Here is a 15561-nt window from a genome sequence, read left to right as displayed (position 1 = left end):
GGCCCTGCATATACACAGTTCCTCCTCATCCTCAGTTTTGCATCTGCAGATTCAACCAACAGTGGACTGTGTAGTACTGAGCATTTACTATTGAAAAAAATCCACGTCATACTAGCAAATGCAATCCAAACCCATGTTATTCACTGGTCAACTATATTATCAAAGCAACCTTTTTTTTTTTTGCGGTACGCGGGCCTCTCACTGTTGTGGCCTCTCCCTTTGCGGAGCACAGGCTCCGGATGCACAGGCTCAGTGGCCATGGCTCACGGGCCCAGCCGCTCCGCAGCATGTGGGATCTTCCCCGACCGGGGCACGAACCTGTGTCCCCTGCATCGGCAGGTGGACTCTCAACCACTGAGCCACCAGGGAAGCACCAAAGCAACCATTTTTTAAAAATCTAAATATATAATACAAAATATCCAATAAGAGAATATGTACAAAGAGTATTTTAAAAACCTTGGAACGGAAACTCAGGAGGCCATAAAGGAAGAGAACACAGAACTGACAACATACATATTAAAGATTTCTACATGGCAAAAGATCCCAGAAACAGCATTTAAAGAATAAACTATGAAAAAATACTAGAAATGGTGTACCAGGTCATTGATAGCATGGCATGTAAAGAGCTATTACAAATCAGTAAGAAAAAGAGGAACACTTCAACAGAAAACTAAGCAAAGAATATGAACAGGTAAGTAACAAAACATTTACAGATATTCGACTTCATCAATAAGCAGACAAATGCAAAATTGAAACAGTAAAAATACTACTTTTCATCCATAAAATTACTAAAATGTAAAAAATGGTATCATTTTAGCAGTGATTTTTTTTTCAGGAAAATTCTTCACATGTCTCTCACATTTCTGCATATCCTATAAGCAGGGTCACTGATAATCTCTGTTCCAAACTATCCTTTCAAGGGTATTTATACAGCAAACATTGTTGGCAGATAAAGAGAGGTCTCCCTCTGGAGTAGAGGGAAGGTTTTTTTTTTTTTTTTTTTACTATCCAGCATAATAAAGATAATGTCTCTCTCTAGGGCAAAGGTTAGGCAGGTTTACTTGCAGCCTATTACGAACGAGTCAGGTTCCCTAAGCTCAGGGTTCCTCTCTTGTAATGCAATCTACTGCATGTGCTAGAATCATCTGACCCTCATCACATCACCCTGTGGAAATTAGGGTTCAAGGAAATGGCACAAGACAATGATGATCCTCTGGCTACTGTAATTGCTGTGCTTTGTCTCTGACCCAGGATCTCATGTCTTCTACCAGCAACCATGAAACTATGAGCTTGCAAGTAGGGTAAAACTCAGCCTTGACAATTCCTGGCAATGATACAGCAACAGCGGGCAGCATTCTCAGAAATTGTATAAATTTACTCTTATGGCAACCTTTTGAAGAGAAATATGGAACAATCTATCATAATTTCAAAACGTATATAGCCTTTGACCCAGCAATTCCACTTCTAAACATTCACACAAAGGAACTAAGTAAATGTGCAAATATGTGCACATAAAAGTAATCCCTGAGGCTTTGTTTCTAACAGAAATAAATTTGGAATAGCCTAAATATCACCAGAGGATTGGTTAAATAAATTTTGGGTTATTCCTACAATGAAACATCAAAATACTTTAAAAAGATAATGTTATATGCACTGACACAGAAAGATTTTCATCAATTATTACCAACTGGCAGTTACTGAAAATTATATGTAGTATACTGCCAGTTATTAAACACACTTAGGCTTATACCCATGTATTTTTAATGTCTGGAAGGAAAGAGAACAAGTGATTAAACAGTGATGATCTCTGGGGAATGGGGTTACCAGATAGGTGGGCACACCACACTTTTACTTTCCCCTTTGGCTATTTCTGTATTACTTGACTTTTTTTTAAAGAACGTATACATTTATTTTATGATCTAATAACATTTGTAAGTATCTATTATAGCAACACTTGAAAATCATTACATTTAAGATGTTCAACTGGGATAGTAAAATACAAATGGGCATGGTGCAGTCCCAGGGATCACTTCTATAGGCATTTATCCCTTAGAACTACTGACCAGGTACAGAACATCCTGAGTCACAGCTGATGAGGAGAGACACACTCCACTTACAAGTACACAATGCAAAGTCAAAAGACATGCAGATTTTGAATCAAGCTGCTTTTCTAGGTACATCTCTAAGGAGCAACTCTAACATGGCAAGTTGTGAGTTAGCAAGAGAAGGGATTTATTTAACAAGGGTTAATGATTCAACTGACCATGAGAAAGGCAAGCTAAAAAATAATTTCAACAAGAGGCAAGAAACTTTAAGGAGGAGGTGGAGTAGGGAGGAAGGGATAAAAAAGGAAATCAACTTACCCTCACTAAATGTGTCCATTCCAAAAATATTTAGGCACTGTTTGAATCACTAGACACTAAAACACATTATAAAGCTAAAGTAATAAGACCAGTATGGTATCAGTACAGGAAGCCAGAGATTGCTAAACATTAATTCAGAAAAAGTCCCAAGAATATACAAGAATTAGGGCCTCAGATAAATACAGTACTTGCCATCAGTAGGGAAAAACAGAATTCAACAAATGATGATGGGGACAATGACTAACAACTACGAGAGAGGAAATAAAGGGCCTTAATTCCGTCCTTATACTAAAATATAATTGAGGTAGGTTAAAGATTTCAATATGAAGAATAAGACCATTAAAAGTACTAGAAGAAAAGAGAGGAGGACACTTATATACAATTCACGTGGCAAAAGGTCTTTCTTCAGAGGATACCAGAGTTAGATCTATGCAGTTAAAACCGATTATGTTGATCACAGCAAAATTTAAGAGGATGAGGCAATGAGACTAACCCAGTAAAGAAAGAAAGGGCGGTTTTTGTTAACTGGCCATATTTAGAAGTAAAAGATAACAGCAACATTTTACGATGTCACTGTACAGAGGACTATAATTGCATTACTGGATCACGGTGCTAGTAAAAAGGAATTAACCATCTTACATTGAGCTGATGACCTCTCTGATTTTCAAGTCCATAACAGAAGGGAAGAGTATGAAAATGCAGGACTCAGAGAAGCCAAAATTTGGGACAGTAGTAAAAAGAAAAAAAGAGAGAAAGAAAAGAAAAGATAAGGTACTCAGAAAGGAAGTGTGGAAAGAAGGATCCAAGTCAATGAACGAGTAGAGCACCTACTACGGGGTGATGCATACTGTCACTAGAAAAATAAGTACATGTCCCTTTCCCCCAAGAACTTAGTATCTAATAAAGGGCTAGAGAAGCACTGATGTCTCAGGAAAATCTCCCTCTACTCAACCAACAGGTACAATATGTAATATAGGACAACAGAAGCAATGAAGTGAGCTTTAAGTGGAAAAAACTGTACTTATATTCTGAACTTAAGAATACCAAGAAGCAGTAAAGGCAGCTTGTGTCCTCTAACAGATAAAAGCAAGCAAGATCCCACACCTGCCGTGAGTCCTCCGGGGCATAAAGTCAGACACAGCATCCTTGCCAACGCAACTACCTGACCACAGGTTTATAGCATCTTGACTTTCTAGTTATTTGTATGTTTTAATTAGTGACTGCAAGCGAGGCTCTGTGGCAGCGAGCATTTGGGAAACCATCAAGGAAATCCAAAACCACTCCCATTGCAAACATGCTGACAAGGAGGCCAAGTGGATGTTCATCATCACACTGTATTCTAAGGATATCCCTAAAACACAGAAACTGGGCTGCTGCCGGGTATCTCGTGGCAGTCCTGAATTAAGACATGGGCCTAGTTAGGTAAAAACCATCGGGTGCCAAAAAGAAATCAAGGAAGCACGCGCAGGAGGCAGCAAGTACACAGGCGGGCAGGTGGCCGACTCAGGGCTGCAGGGTCAGCACTACCCGCCAACCCCGCGGTGTAAACAACCCTGCGCCGCGCGCACTGGGCGACGCCTCACGCCCGGCAGACAGTCGAGCAGAGAAGCAGCGCCCGAGGCAAGTAAGCTGTTTGCAGGGTCACCAGTAAGCCCCGCAAGCGCAGGCGGGCGGCGGGGCCGGTAAGGCCGGGGAGGGGACCTCTGCCGGACGCCCGGGCTCCCCGAAGCGCGGCTCCGCCCGGGCCCGGCCCAGCCCCAGCGCCGAAAGAGGAAGACGGAGACCCGCAGGAGGGAGAAGTAATGTAAGGGCCGTACCCTGCAGGGTCCGGTAGAGGCGCGCGCCGTAGGCTCCACCAGCGGCCAGCCGGCGCAGGGAGGCCGGGGCGCGGGGGCGACTCCCAGGCTCCGCTCAGCGGCGCAAAAGCGGCGCGCCCGGCCGAACACGACCCGGAAGGAAGAGGCGCAGTCTTCGCGGAGGGGCGTGGCCAGGGACGGGGCGGGGCCACGGCGGCGTCTGGACCGGCCCTCCTAGGCCGAGGGGAGGAGCTTCCTACTGCTTTCCTTGCCGGAGTCGTACCCTACAAATTGCCTGTTACTGCCCAGAAGGCAGCGGTTGCAAATGTACTGCGTAAATAATCTCTTCTTCTCATCAGCCTGCTAGGACTTCTCCAGTCTAGAGTTGTTGGGTCAGGGGATGCACAGGGATTACTGATGTTAAGGTTCTCAGAGGAAAAGTGGAACAAAAGTTATAGGCGCTCCTAAAGGCATAATTCACCAAGTTTGCAAACCTCTTCTGTCCCAGATACAAGTCCTTCCTGCAGGCTCATCTCCCTCCCAACATTCCGAAGGCCGTTATCATTACCTCTGTTGAAGAAGATGCTCTCACGGTCTCCCTTAATCATTTTAATGTGTTTTGAATAGATACAATATTACCCTTTTTTTAGTTTGCATATTTATCTTGCATATTGCAAGGTTTCCATTAGGATGGAAAACGTTAATAATGAAGAAAGGTTGACCTACACATTACTTGCTATCTAATTGCTCCTAAAGAGGCAAAATAATAAGGATATTTATTTATAAATTATATACATGAACTGAGCTAATACATGATGTGCAGTATAAATTGTATATAAAGATGGAAAATTTTTAACAGAATTGAAGCTTAATCCCCATTCCACCCTCAACTCTCCTTGAGTGTGGCCAGCACTTGGTGACTTGCTTGCAAAGAATATGGAAAGGAGGGGAAAGTAGCTTCATTGTGGAGAAAGCTGGGAAACACTTCCTTAGCCAGATGGAAGTTAACACGGTTAGTGATAAGCCAAGTTGATAGCATGTGCCTTGATATGGTGAGAGGAAAAGGGTACTTCATCTCTGTGATAGTCTTCCTCAAAACCTGTAAACCCTGTCTAACCTTGAGAAAACATCAGAAAGCCCAGGTATCCTATAAAAAACCTGAACTAAATGCCAAGTTAATGAAAACAACAAAAAAAAAGAAAAACTGAGAAATTGTCACAGACCGGAGCCCTCTCCCTTAGGAGACAGGACCACTAAATGTAACATGGTATTTCGAATGGGATCCTGGAACATGAAAGGAACATTAGTGGGAAATCTAGTTCTACTAGAATAAAGAATGGAATTTAGTAGTGATGTGCCAGTGCTGGTTTCTTAGTTGTAACAAATGTATTATTATAACATAAAGTATTAACAATAAAAGGAAAATGGATGAGTGATGTAAGGGAACTCTCTGTATCATCTTTGCGACTTTTCTGTAAATCTCTATTTATTCTAAAATAAAGAGCAGATTACAAATAATAAATTAATTGTAAGTAAACGAAACTGTTTATGGTTGCCAGCTAGACTTAATTGAGCTGATGTCCATAGAGCACTCAGACTCAGTCTTACTAAAACAGTTTCTCATTTCTCATATAATTTCTAAATAAACTTTTCATTGAAGTAAAAAATGTCTTTAGAAAAAGACAAAATACAATGCAGAGTTTGATGAAAAGTGAACACACACATGTATTCATCACTCAGGTAAAAAAAAATAATTACTAGCACTCAGAAGCCTCTCTTTGCTCTTCTAAATCTCTACCCTTTACTCCTCTTCAAAGATAACGATTATCCTGGGCTTCCCTGGTGGCGCAGTGGTTGAGAGTCCGCCTGCCGATGTAGAGGACGCGGGTTCATTCCCTGGTCCGGAGAAATTCCACATGCCGCGGAGCGGCTGGGCCCGTGAGCCATTGCCGCGGAGCCTGTGCTCCGCAACGGGAGAGGCCACAGCGGTGAGAGGCCCCCGTACCGCAAAAAAAAAAAAAAAAGTAACCATTATCCTGACTTCGAATACCAGAGATTCATTTTGCTAACTTTTGCCTTTATGTAGATGGATTCATGCATTATATGTACACTCTTTTGAATCTGGTTTCTTTCTCTCAAAATTAGGTTTGTGAGAGTTATTCATATTATTGAGTGTAGTGGTAGTTTCTCGAGTTTCTGTGGTACAAATATACCAAAAGTTATTTATCTATTCTACTCCTGATGTACTTTTAGTTTTGATTATTACAAGTGATGCTGCTATGAACATTCTTACTCATATTTGTCAGTGCACATCCTTTGCATGCCCTTCCATACATTTCCTATTGTGTGTGTGTGTGTGTGTGTGTGTGTGTGTGTGTGTGTGTAAGAGATGTAGTAGTTGGTGCTGTTGTTTTTAAAGGCACTTGAAGTGCTGCTTGGAACATATATAAGGTTCTATTTAAGGAAAGGAAAAGACCACGGCAAAGTTCCGTTTCTGTGAGTAGATGGAATTTCGATCATCATTGTTCAATCTATCCTCCCTCCATCCTTCTCATCTCAAGGGCCATGCTATTGCCGTGCTTTGTTTGCTGGGCAGAAGAGCCAAGTGAGGCCAAGGAAAAGGGTGATACTTATCAGTTCATGATGGCACTGATTTAATGGGTGAACTAATGCCTTGTTATTAAATGGAATGTTGTTTAGAGCTGAATAGCATCCCACGCCGTAACAGCGCTATTACAAATAAAGAAAGTCCCAACAAAGCTTAATTGTGCATAAAGTCACCAGCTCAGCAAGTTGCTTATGATCCATTCTATGTTAGCTTCAAAAGTTACAATGTTCTGCTCAGAAGGGGAGGCGGGCAAAGAAGCAGCAGGTTCAAAACTCTTCTTTGTCTCTAACTCTTGAAACACTCACCGTCATACCCTCTGCTATTTTCAAGTGATTTTTCTTCATCTTTTTATTTATTTATTTTACTTTTTGGCTGCATTGGGTCTTCGTTGCTGCGCGCAGGCTTTCTCTAGTTGCGGCGAGCAGGAGCTACTTTTTGTTGTGGTGCACGGGCTTCTCATTGCGGTGGCTTCTCTTGTTGTGGAGCTCAGGCTCTAGGCGCGCGGGCTTCAGTAGTTGTAGCACACGTGCTCAGTAGTTGTGACTCGCGGGCTCTAGAGCGCAGGCTCAGTAGTTGTGGCGCACGGGCTTAGTTGCTCCGCGGCATGTGGGATCTTCCCGGACCAGGGCTCAAACCCGTGTCCCCTGCATTGGCAGGTGGATTCTTAACCACTGCGCCACCAGGGAAGTCCCTTTTCTTCATCTTAAAAAGAAATTTCTACCAGTTATAAACTTTCAGGGCAATGAGTAAGCATGGCAATAAGATACTACACCAGAGAGGCAGAGATGTCATTCAATACGCTGCCAAGAGGACCCAAAATGTCTTCATAGTGAGCTCCCTTAGGTGTTCTGCCATTGGTTCCCAAATAAGTTCTTCTGTCAAGACCTCTCAGAAAATGCAACTCCATACATTTCCTACATAACTCAGCCAAAATAATTTACCCCTCTGTGAAATCTTAAGTTAACTAGTTTGTTGGAAAATGGCATTCAGTCAGTAATATTAGTCCAAGGTGTTTAATTTGCAGGTGGCCAAAGAGCATGAATAATAGTGAAAGTAGTCTATCAGTGTACTTTTTTAAACCTCTTACAGTCTAGAAAAGAGTTTCACTTTAATATTAATCTATCACAAAATTAGTCTAGAAATCGTCACAGCCGTTAAGAAGAAAATAAGAATTTTAAGCCAGAAGTAAGCCCAAAAGTTATGTAGTCCAAACCTCCTTTTTTTTTTTAATTAATTAATTAATTAATTTTTTTTTTTTTGCGGTACGCGGACCTCTCACCGTTGTGCCCTCTCCCGTTGCGGAGCACAGGCTCCAGACCCGCAGGCCCAGCGGCCATGGCTCACGAGCCCAGCCGCTCCGCGGCATGTGGGATCTTCCCGGACAGGGGCACGAACCCGCGTCCCCTGCATTGGCAGGCAGACCCTCAACCACTGTGCCACCAGGGAAGCCCCAAACCCCTTTTTTTACAGATGAGGAAACTGGGGCTCAGAGAGGTTAGGTGACTTCCCCAAATCAAAGTGTCAGAACTGTCCATGAAACAGTTCTCTGACTTTAAATCCAGAGGCTTTGGGGTTCTTGTTTTTTGTTTGTTAATGATACCACATTTTCATGTTATTATTTAACGAAAACTAAACTAATCATGCTTCTATATTACCATAACCTTGAAAGAGCTGAATACAATAGAAAGAAAATTGAACTTGGGAGTAGGAAGACCTGTCTATCTAGCTCTGCTATGTAAGTAACTCTGTGATCTTGGATAAGTTACAACTTCTCTGAGCTTGTTCTCAGGTCTATGAAATGTGCCTAACTCACAGGCACTGGAGAGATTTAAAAGAAATCATATATTTGAAAGTAATCTGTGAGCTATAAAGTACTATGCAGTGTATGAATATTATTAATATTTATTACAAGGTGTTGAAGATCAGAAATTGAGTCTTTCCAGTACAAAATGTCAGAACAGAACCTTCAAGTTCATTCTAGTCTAATCCTTCCCATTGTCACCAGAGTTGAGAAAAGCCCAGAAAATGTGAGTAATTTACCCAAAGACTTATGGTAAGTTGCTGGCAAAGCCAAGACTCGAATATAGGTCTCCTAACTTACAACTTCTAATATCTTTGAAAAGTGACTACTAATTACAAACCAGTAAGATGGTTTAAAATAACCAGATAAAACTTTAGACAATCTACACAGGCCTCGAAGGGATATCTTGAAATATTTTTTAAAATATTTTTAAAATATATTTTTTAAATAACTTATCTAACTCAGACTGTTCGTGCTGTTTTGAGTTGTACTGTTCTTTCTTCTGTAGCTTGAATCATTTACTTAAAATTTTAGCATTGATAAATGATTCTCACTGGTCAAGAATAATATAGGAGAAATACCACCTGGAGACAGCGGACAGAATAGATCTCTTCCTGAAGTAACTTCACACCTGTGGTTCTATGATGACTAGAGCACACAGCTGTGAAAATGAAGCTTGTGGTCAGGACCTCCACTAAACCCAGTTGAGGCTACAATCCCTCTCCTTCCTACTTTTCCTTTTTGAAGTGGAGATGCTTTGAAAAGAGCTCCTGTGTGTCTGCATTAGGCAGATCCCTATGGTCTATTCACAGAAGAAAAGCAAAGATTCTCTGTCCATACAGGTAAAGCAAAAATGATATGTGACTGAGAGTTTCAGTAGTAATGTTCCATATAATTGAAAGTCTTTAATCCCTTACAACTATTTTGTCCTCAGTGGAAGATCTGAGGGGACTGGATTATCCAGATAAACACTCAGTATTCATTCATTCATTTGTGCTCTGGCACAAGTGTGAATAGCCTGTCCCCACTGTAATATAATCTATGCAATTATTTAAAAGAAAATTATGAAAATATGATTTTCTAGGTTACGTATATCCATTGGAACATAAAGAAGTGTATCCTCTTTTTGTTATTGAGCCATAACTATTTTCCCCATCAAGTTAATATAAATAATATCACAGGGACTTCCCTGGTGGCACAGTGGTTAAGAATCTGCCTGCCAATGCAGGGGACACGGGTCCAAGCCCTGGTCCGGGAATATCCCACATGCTGCAGAGCAACTAAGCCCGTGCACCACAACTACTGAGCCTGCACTCTAGAGCCTGCGAGCCGAAACTACTGAAGCCTGCGCACTACAACTACTGAAGCCTGTGCACCTAGAGCCTGTGCTCCGCAACAAGAGAAGCCACCACAATGAGAAGCCCGCACACCGCAACAAAGACCCAATGCAGCCAAAAATAAATAAAATAAATTTATTTATAAAAATAATATCACCTATATAGTAAATACAAATGAACCAAGAATAATTTATTATGCATAATTTAAAATGAAATCTTTACAGGAATTGGTGAACCTTTATTTTAAAGCTTCCCCCAAACCCAGTACCCATTGACGTCCTATTTCCTTCATCCAGCATTATCTCTTCTGGATAGCGTGTGAGCAGACAAAGATCATCTGGCAAGAAGCACCCTAAAATTGTATCTGTAAGTATCATCCTTTGTGGTACTATAACTGTTTGGGATTTCTTGGTTAGAATCCTCAGTGCCTTATTGGGAAAAATTCCTCTATGTTAAAGAAACATAGAAAATAAATTTAAACGTAGCTTTCTTTTTTTCTCTCTCTTTCTTCTGGTTATAAATTGGTAGAAGTTTTCCAAGTTTTGACGAGAAATTGACTTTCCCCTTTAATGGGTTCCTCAAAACGTTACCAAGGATAAAGTTCCTATTATACACTATCCTTCTGCTATTTTTTTTCTTGCTTATCATTTCAGCCTTTAATGGTGACAGATCTGATTGCTTTAGAGTAGGGGGTCTTTCCTCCAAATCAAATGACTCACAAAGCAAGTCACTAAAAGAAGAGGGTGAGAATCCAGGATGGGCTGCTGGCAGCATTCCCCCTTCCGCTCGCTTCTTGGTCTCCTGCCCCCTGAGAACGCCTGCGGCTGCCAGGACAACATAAACGTCTTGGAGACGGGCCAGACGAGATTTAACAATGGTCAGCTTGGATCAATCAGTTATGGAACCGAGCACTTTATTTACTATTTCCTAAGTAGATTGCTATTCATATAATGTTGGACTATTTTATAGGATGAGAGGTCTTGAGCTAATTTCATATTTGTATGTCCTATTTCCCTAATAATGAATATTTTTCCATAGCCTTTAGTGCAGCTAGGAAGCAAGCTTAATGCAATCACTGAAAAGTACCTCTTTAGGGAAACAACACAAGTATTTGAAATTCAGAAGAGTGGGTTTTTGAGCTACTTTCTGTGAAGGTCATATTCTGAAGATGGGAGGGGCCGTTTTTGGTAAGGACAATATCACTATTTATTCTCCCATTAATAAGAATTTATGTTCATTTAGACAGAGAGTTGGACCTTACATACAAATTGTGTTTGGTGGTTTATTCTATTCCAGTTCTGTCTGTGCTTCTGACTGCAAGCAGGAATCTAAGTAGGCATTCTTTCACAAGGAATGCCTGACAAATACCATTTGTTGTAAAAATAGTAAAAGTCATATATGCCAGTACTTTAATGTGAATCTGAGTCTCCTGGGAATCACGTTAAAATACAGATTCTGATTTTGGGTGGAGCTTGAGTTCTGAACTTATAACAATTCCCAGGCTATATGGATGCTACTAAGCCTTGAACTACACTTTGAATAGAAAGCTTTAGGCCATTTCACTTGCGAATATTGTATCTGATCTATGAAGATTTAGTTAGCATGACCAAGCACCAGTATTACAGAGCAATATCTCAACTTTAACTGGAGTCTTGAATAAGGTAGTAAGTGGATAGAATCTTGTTAAATATGCGTACCGCTCCTTTAGATGGTTTTACATGTCCTTGGGAATAGGGGGAGGTAATCTAGATTCTATTTTCATTTTACTGAAAAGGCCAATTCAAGAGAAAAATCTATGAGGTGATAGCCCAAGTGGGTATCCCTTTAGTCTCAGAAGACTGTAGCTGGCCCATCTTTCAAGGTAATTGAGGAAGCCAGCAGCCAGTATTAGCAGAGTTTTGGAGACCGAATTCTGGCATGTGCCAAGACTACATGAGCTGGATGAGTTTAGCTTTCTATGTGTCAAAGCTCTCAACCAGTAATGCCAATCTCTAGCTGCTATTCTGCTCTGGCCTGCTTTTGTTTTCACCAAGTGCAAGTGCAGCACAGAAACGGGGGCATAAGAAAAATATCAGATTTGTTATTCACAGCAACAGCTCCAAGCCCAGACAGCTGCAAAGTAAATCTGAACAAGGTCTTGCTGTGACTTTGTGACCAAAGACTTAATGCTCTCATACCATTAGTGGGCTCTAGCACTTTATCAAACCTGTGATATTCACTAGCTACCAGTAATTGCTGATTAATGAGCAAAGTTTTCTCTGCCTTGTTTTCTTCAGGATTCTAATATACCTTCATCTTCTGGAAATGTGTTGAATCAGTCAGTTGACATTCTCTGTGAGCTTTTTTTTTTTTTTTTTGCCGTATGCGGGCCTCTCACTGTTGTGGCCTCTCCCGTTGCGGAGCCCAGGCTCCGGACTCGCAGGCTCAGCGGCCATGGCACACGGGCGCAGCCGCTCCGCGGCATGTGGGATCTTCCCGGACCGGGGCACAAACCTGTGTCCCCTGCATCGGCAGGCGGACTCTCAACCACTGCGCCACCAGGGAAGCCCTCTGTGAGCTTTTTTTAGATATTGATGTATCTAAACAGAGGACATCTTGCTCTTTTACCTGTTCCGCTTGAGATGACCTTGTAGTGCTGTATCCGCATTAAGTTATACCTTTAAGAAAACAATCACACTTTCATGCATTCAGAGAGAGCAATTAACAGACTAGAGCATTTGGGAAAAAATTTTTTTGTTCTGTAATTTTCAAAAGCTCTTTACTTAAGCAGGATATGAAAATGATATAACTAGAAGGATTTCTAAAGAGCATCTAGTCCAGGGAGAAATGAGTTTCACTTCCAGTGCCGCAGGACAGAGGAACGAGGACAGATGTACCTTTTATTTTCCAATCCAGATCTAGTATCAACCCTAACTTCCAATCTGAGTTTTTCTTTTCTTTCCTTCTCTCTCTCTCTCTGTTTTTTTTTTTTTTAAACTATTTCTCTATCCAGACACAAGTACCAACCAGGCTGCAAAATTACATCTGAGGAAGGACTGGGGACATACCAAGAGCCTAGGGCAACTCTGCCAATTTCACCTCCCTTTCAGATTTCCTCTACCCCTTATTCCATGATTGACCAGCATTTGGGGCTCCCCAGTACCACGTACATGGCAAGCTTCATCCTCTAGCATTTTTAAAGGGGTCCATATTATGACTGGGTGCTTTGTGCCTGATTCCATGGTCACAAAGAATCACGTTACAGCACTCTTGAACCATACTATAGAATGTTTATGACCAAGCCACAGCTCAAAATAGTTGGGTACATAGATGTGTCTCTGGTTTCCATTTACATCCTTTTCCAGAATCAAGGCTTCAAAACTGCTGGCAGGTGCCTCCTTTGCTTTCCACACTTCCTCTCTCATTGCATATAGCACTGGGAGGGAGGCACAGGTGGGTGACAGTACCATTCGAGACCTTATAATATCTTGGAAGCATCCAAGTATAGAAATATATTTTGTCTTGTTTATTTCTGGATTCAGGAGAGTGTTAATTGCAGCCAAGATGTCTAAGCTGATTTAGATGTCTCTCTGTCAGTGTGACCTTGGCTAAGTTACTTCACCTTTTTGATATTTTGTCAAGTGCGGATAGTGGCACTTGCTCTTAAATGTGGTTAATCAAGATATGCAAAAGAACTTTGCTCTCTCCACAGGAAAGTTTCTCGTCTACATAAACACAAGGAATTATTAAGATACTGATATTTTCAGGCTGAGTTAAATGTGATTGAATTTGGCACCATTAAATGTGCATGTTCAGTGATTTCGTTCTTGGTGGGCTGATTCTTGGTATGTTAATGAAGACCTATCTATAGTTTTCTTGATTAACTCATGGCTCAGGACTTGTTACTTCAAGCACCAAACAAGATTCAGTTTTTTGAGGCATTGCATCCAATATCTCAATTATTCATCTTAGGAATTAGTGTAAAATTAGCACAGATCCTGTTCATATGGAAATAGATGGGTATGTTAATTGAAATGCTGTAGCTGGAAAAAGTTTTGCATAAAGAAAGGATTGATATTAATATCTTTGAATGGAAGATGTATATCATATTGTTAGTAAGGAAAAATTCATTCATGTGTACTTTTTCTAAACAATTATTTTATGTAGTTTATCTCACTTCCAAAGTAGAAGCTATTCAGTCTAGCAAATATTTTGAAATAGAAATATGCTAATAACACTTTTTAACTTAAAGTAAAAGCTATGTTAAAACATTAACATTGGGCTTCTTTGGTGATGCAGTGGTTAAGAATCCACCGGCCAATGCAGGGAACACAAGTTCGATCCCTGCTTTGGGAAGATCCCACATGCCGCAGAGCATCTAAGCCCATGCACCATGACTACTGAGCCTGCGCTCTAGAGCCCGCGAGCCACAACTACTGAAGCTCGCACGCCTAGACCCCGTGCTCTGCAACAAGAGAAGCCACCGCAGTGAGAAGCCCGCTCACCACAACGAAGAGTAGCCCCTGCTCACCGCAACTAGAAAAAGCCCGCGCGCAGCAATGAAGACCCAACGCAGCCAAAAATAAATTAATTTTTTTAAAAATTAACATTTTTTCTTGCTCCTTCTTGTCATATTTTTTTATCACTTTTCATGTTCAAATTTTCACATTCAGCTGCTGTAAGGGTTTATTAATTCTTAATCAGAACCAAATAATTAGGGTACACTTCTACTAACTATCCAGATTAAACACTAGGTGTGTATGATAACTTGCCATCACTAAAATTCCTTGGTTCTCCCAGGTAAGTCCCTTGAAGCCTTTTCTGAAATTAAATACAAAGTTAAGCCCAAATAGTGGGAACAATAATTTATAGAAATGTGAAGTAAATGAGACACTAATTTACATTGCATGTAAATATATATATATATTTTATACTTACGTATATATCTATATACACACGTACACATACACACCAGACTCAAAGACTCTAATCAGATTTAAATTTCTGAAGCTTATAATCATATATAATAAATACATACCATATAAACCTTATTATACTATTATAACCTTAGTATAATATTTCACCATTCCTTGTCATTCAGAAATTTAACTCAGAAATTTAACTCAACAAATTTGTGTTGTGAATCTCTTATGTGAAAGGTATTCTGCTAAGTGCAGAGGACATAAACACTAACAAAGACCTCACTACCTAGCCAAAGACATAATCCATATGTACAGATATGTTAATCACAAGAAGAGGATTTAAAAGCATTATAAACAAAATTCTGAAGGAGCATAAAGTTGGATAAGATGCCACCAAGCATGGCTACTTAAAGGAGTTGGCGTGTTGAACTGAGCTAAAAAAGATAGGTAAAATTCCGGGGATCTCCAGGCAAAGGCAAGGACATGAAGAAGAGCCTGCAGGGGAAAAAGAGGCAGGAAGAGTTTTGGGGGACTAGTGATAGGAGAGAGCTGCCAAGAGTAGTGAAATATCGCCAACCCTTTTTTTATCCACAGCATACTGTGATCATTTTGCCCCCTTTTGATCAATGTTGTGAAAATATTGTTCTTGAACACAGATTGGTATGTGAAGAAATTCTAAAGCAGGAGTGATTTTCTAGGGAGCACATACACTATCATTTCACTTCTTCTGATGGCCTGAGATAACTGAGGTTGGC

General features: G+C 40.7%; 1 protein-coding gene and 1 long non-coding RNA gene across 2 annotated transcripts in view; one reads left to right on the top strand and one right to left on the bottom strand.

Moving 5' to 3' along the window:
- The window catches only part of FBXL4 (F-box and leucine rich repeat protein 4), a 67841-nt gene extending 63521 nt beyond the window's left edge, over positions 1-4320 (bottom strand). Inside the window, exon 1 of the mRNA XM_033418791.2 lies at positions 4181-4320. The gene's annotated coding sequence lies outside the window, so the exon portion shown is untranslated. The remainder of the gene's footprint in view (positions 1-4180) is intronic.
- Positions 1-14477, top strand: part of LOC125960607 (uncharacterized) — a 315000-nt gene extending 300523 nt beyond the window's left edge. Inside the window, exons 2-3 of the long non-coding RNA XR_007470417.1 lie at positions 10202-10271; positions 14184-14477. This is a non-coding gene — a long non-coding RNA (uncharacterized LOC125960607). The remainder of the gene's footprint in view (positions 1-10201; positions 10272-14183) is intronic.
- Positions 14478-15561: the final 1084 nt, after the last annotated feature.

This window comes from Orcinus orca, chromosome 12 (assembly GCF_937001465.1).
Source record: "Orcinus orca chromosome 12, mOrcOrc1.1, whole genome shotgun sequence".
Classification (NCBI taxonomy): domain Eukaryota; kingdom Metazoa; phylum Chordata; class Mammalia; order Artiodactyla; family Delphinidae; genus Orcinus; species Orcinus orca.
This window is presented reverse-complemented; position numbering and strand designations above follow the sequence as displayed.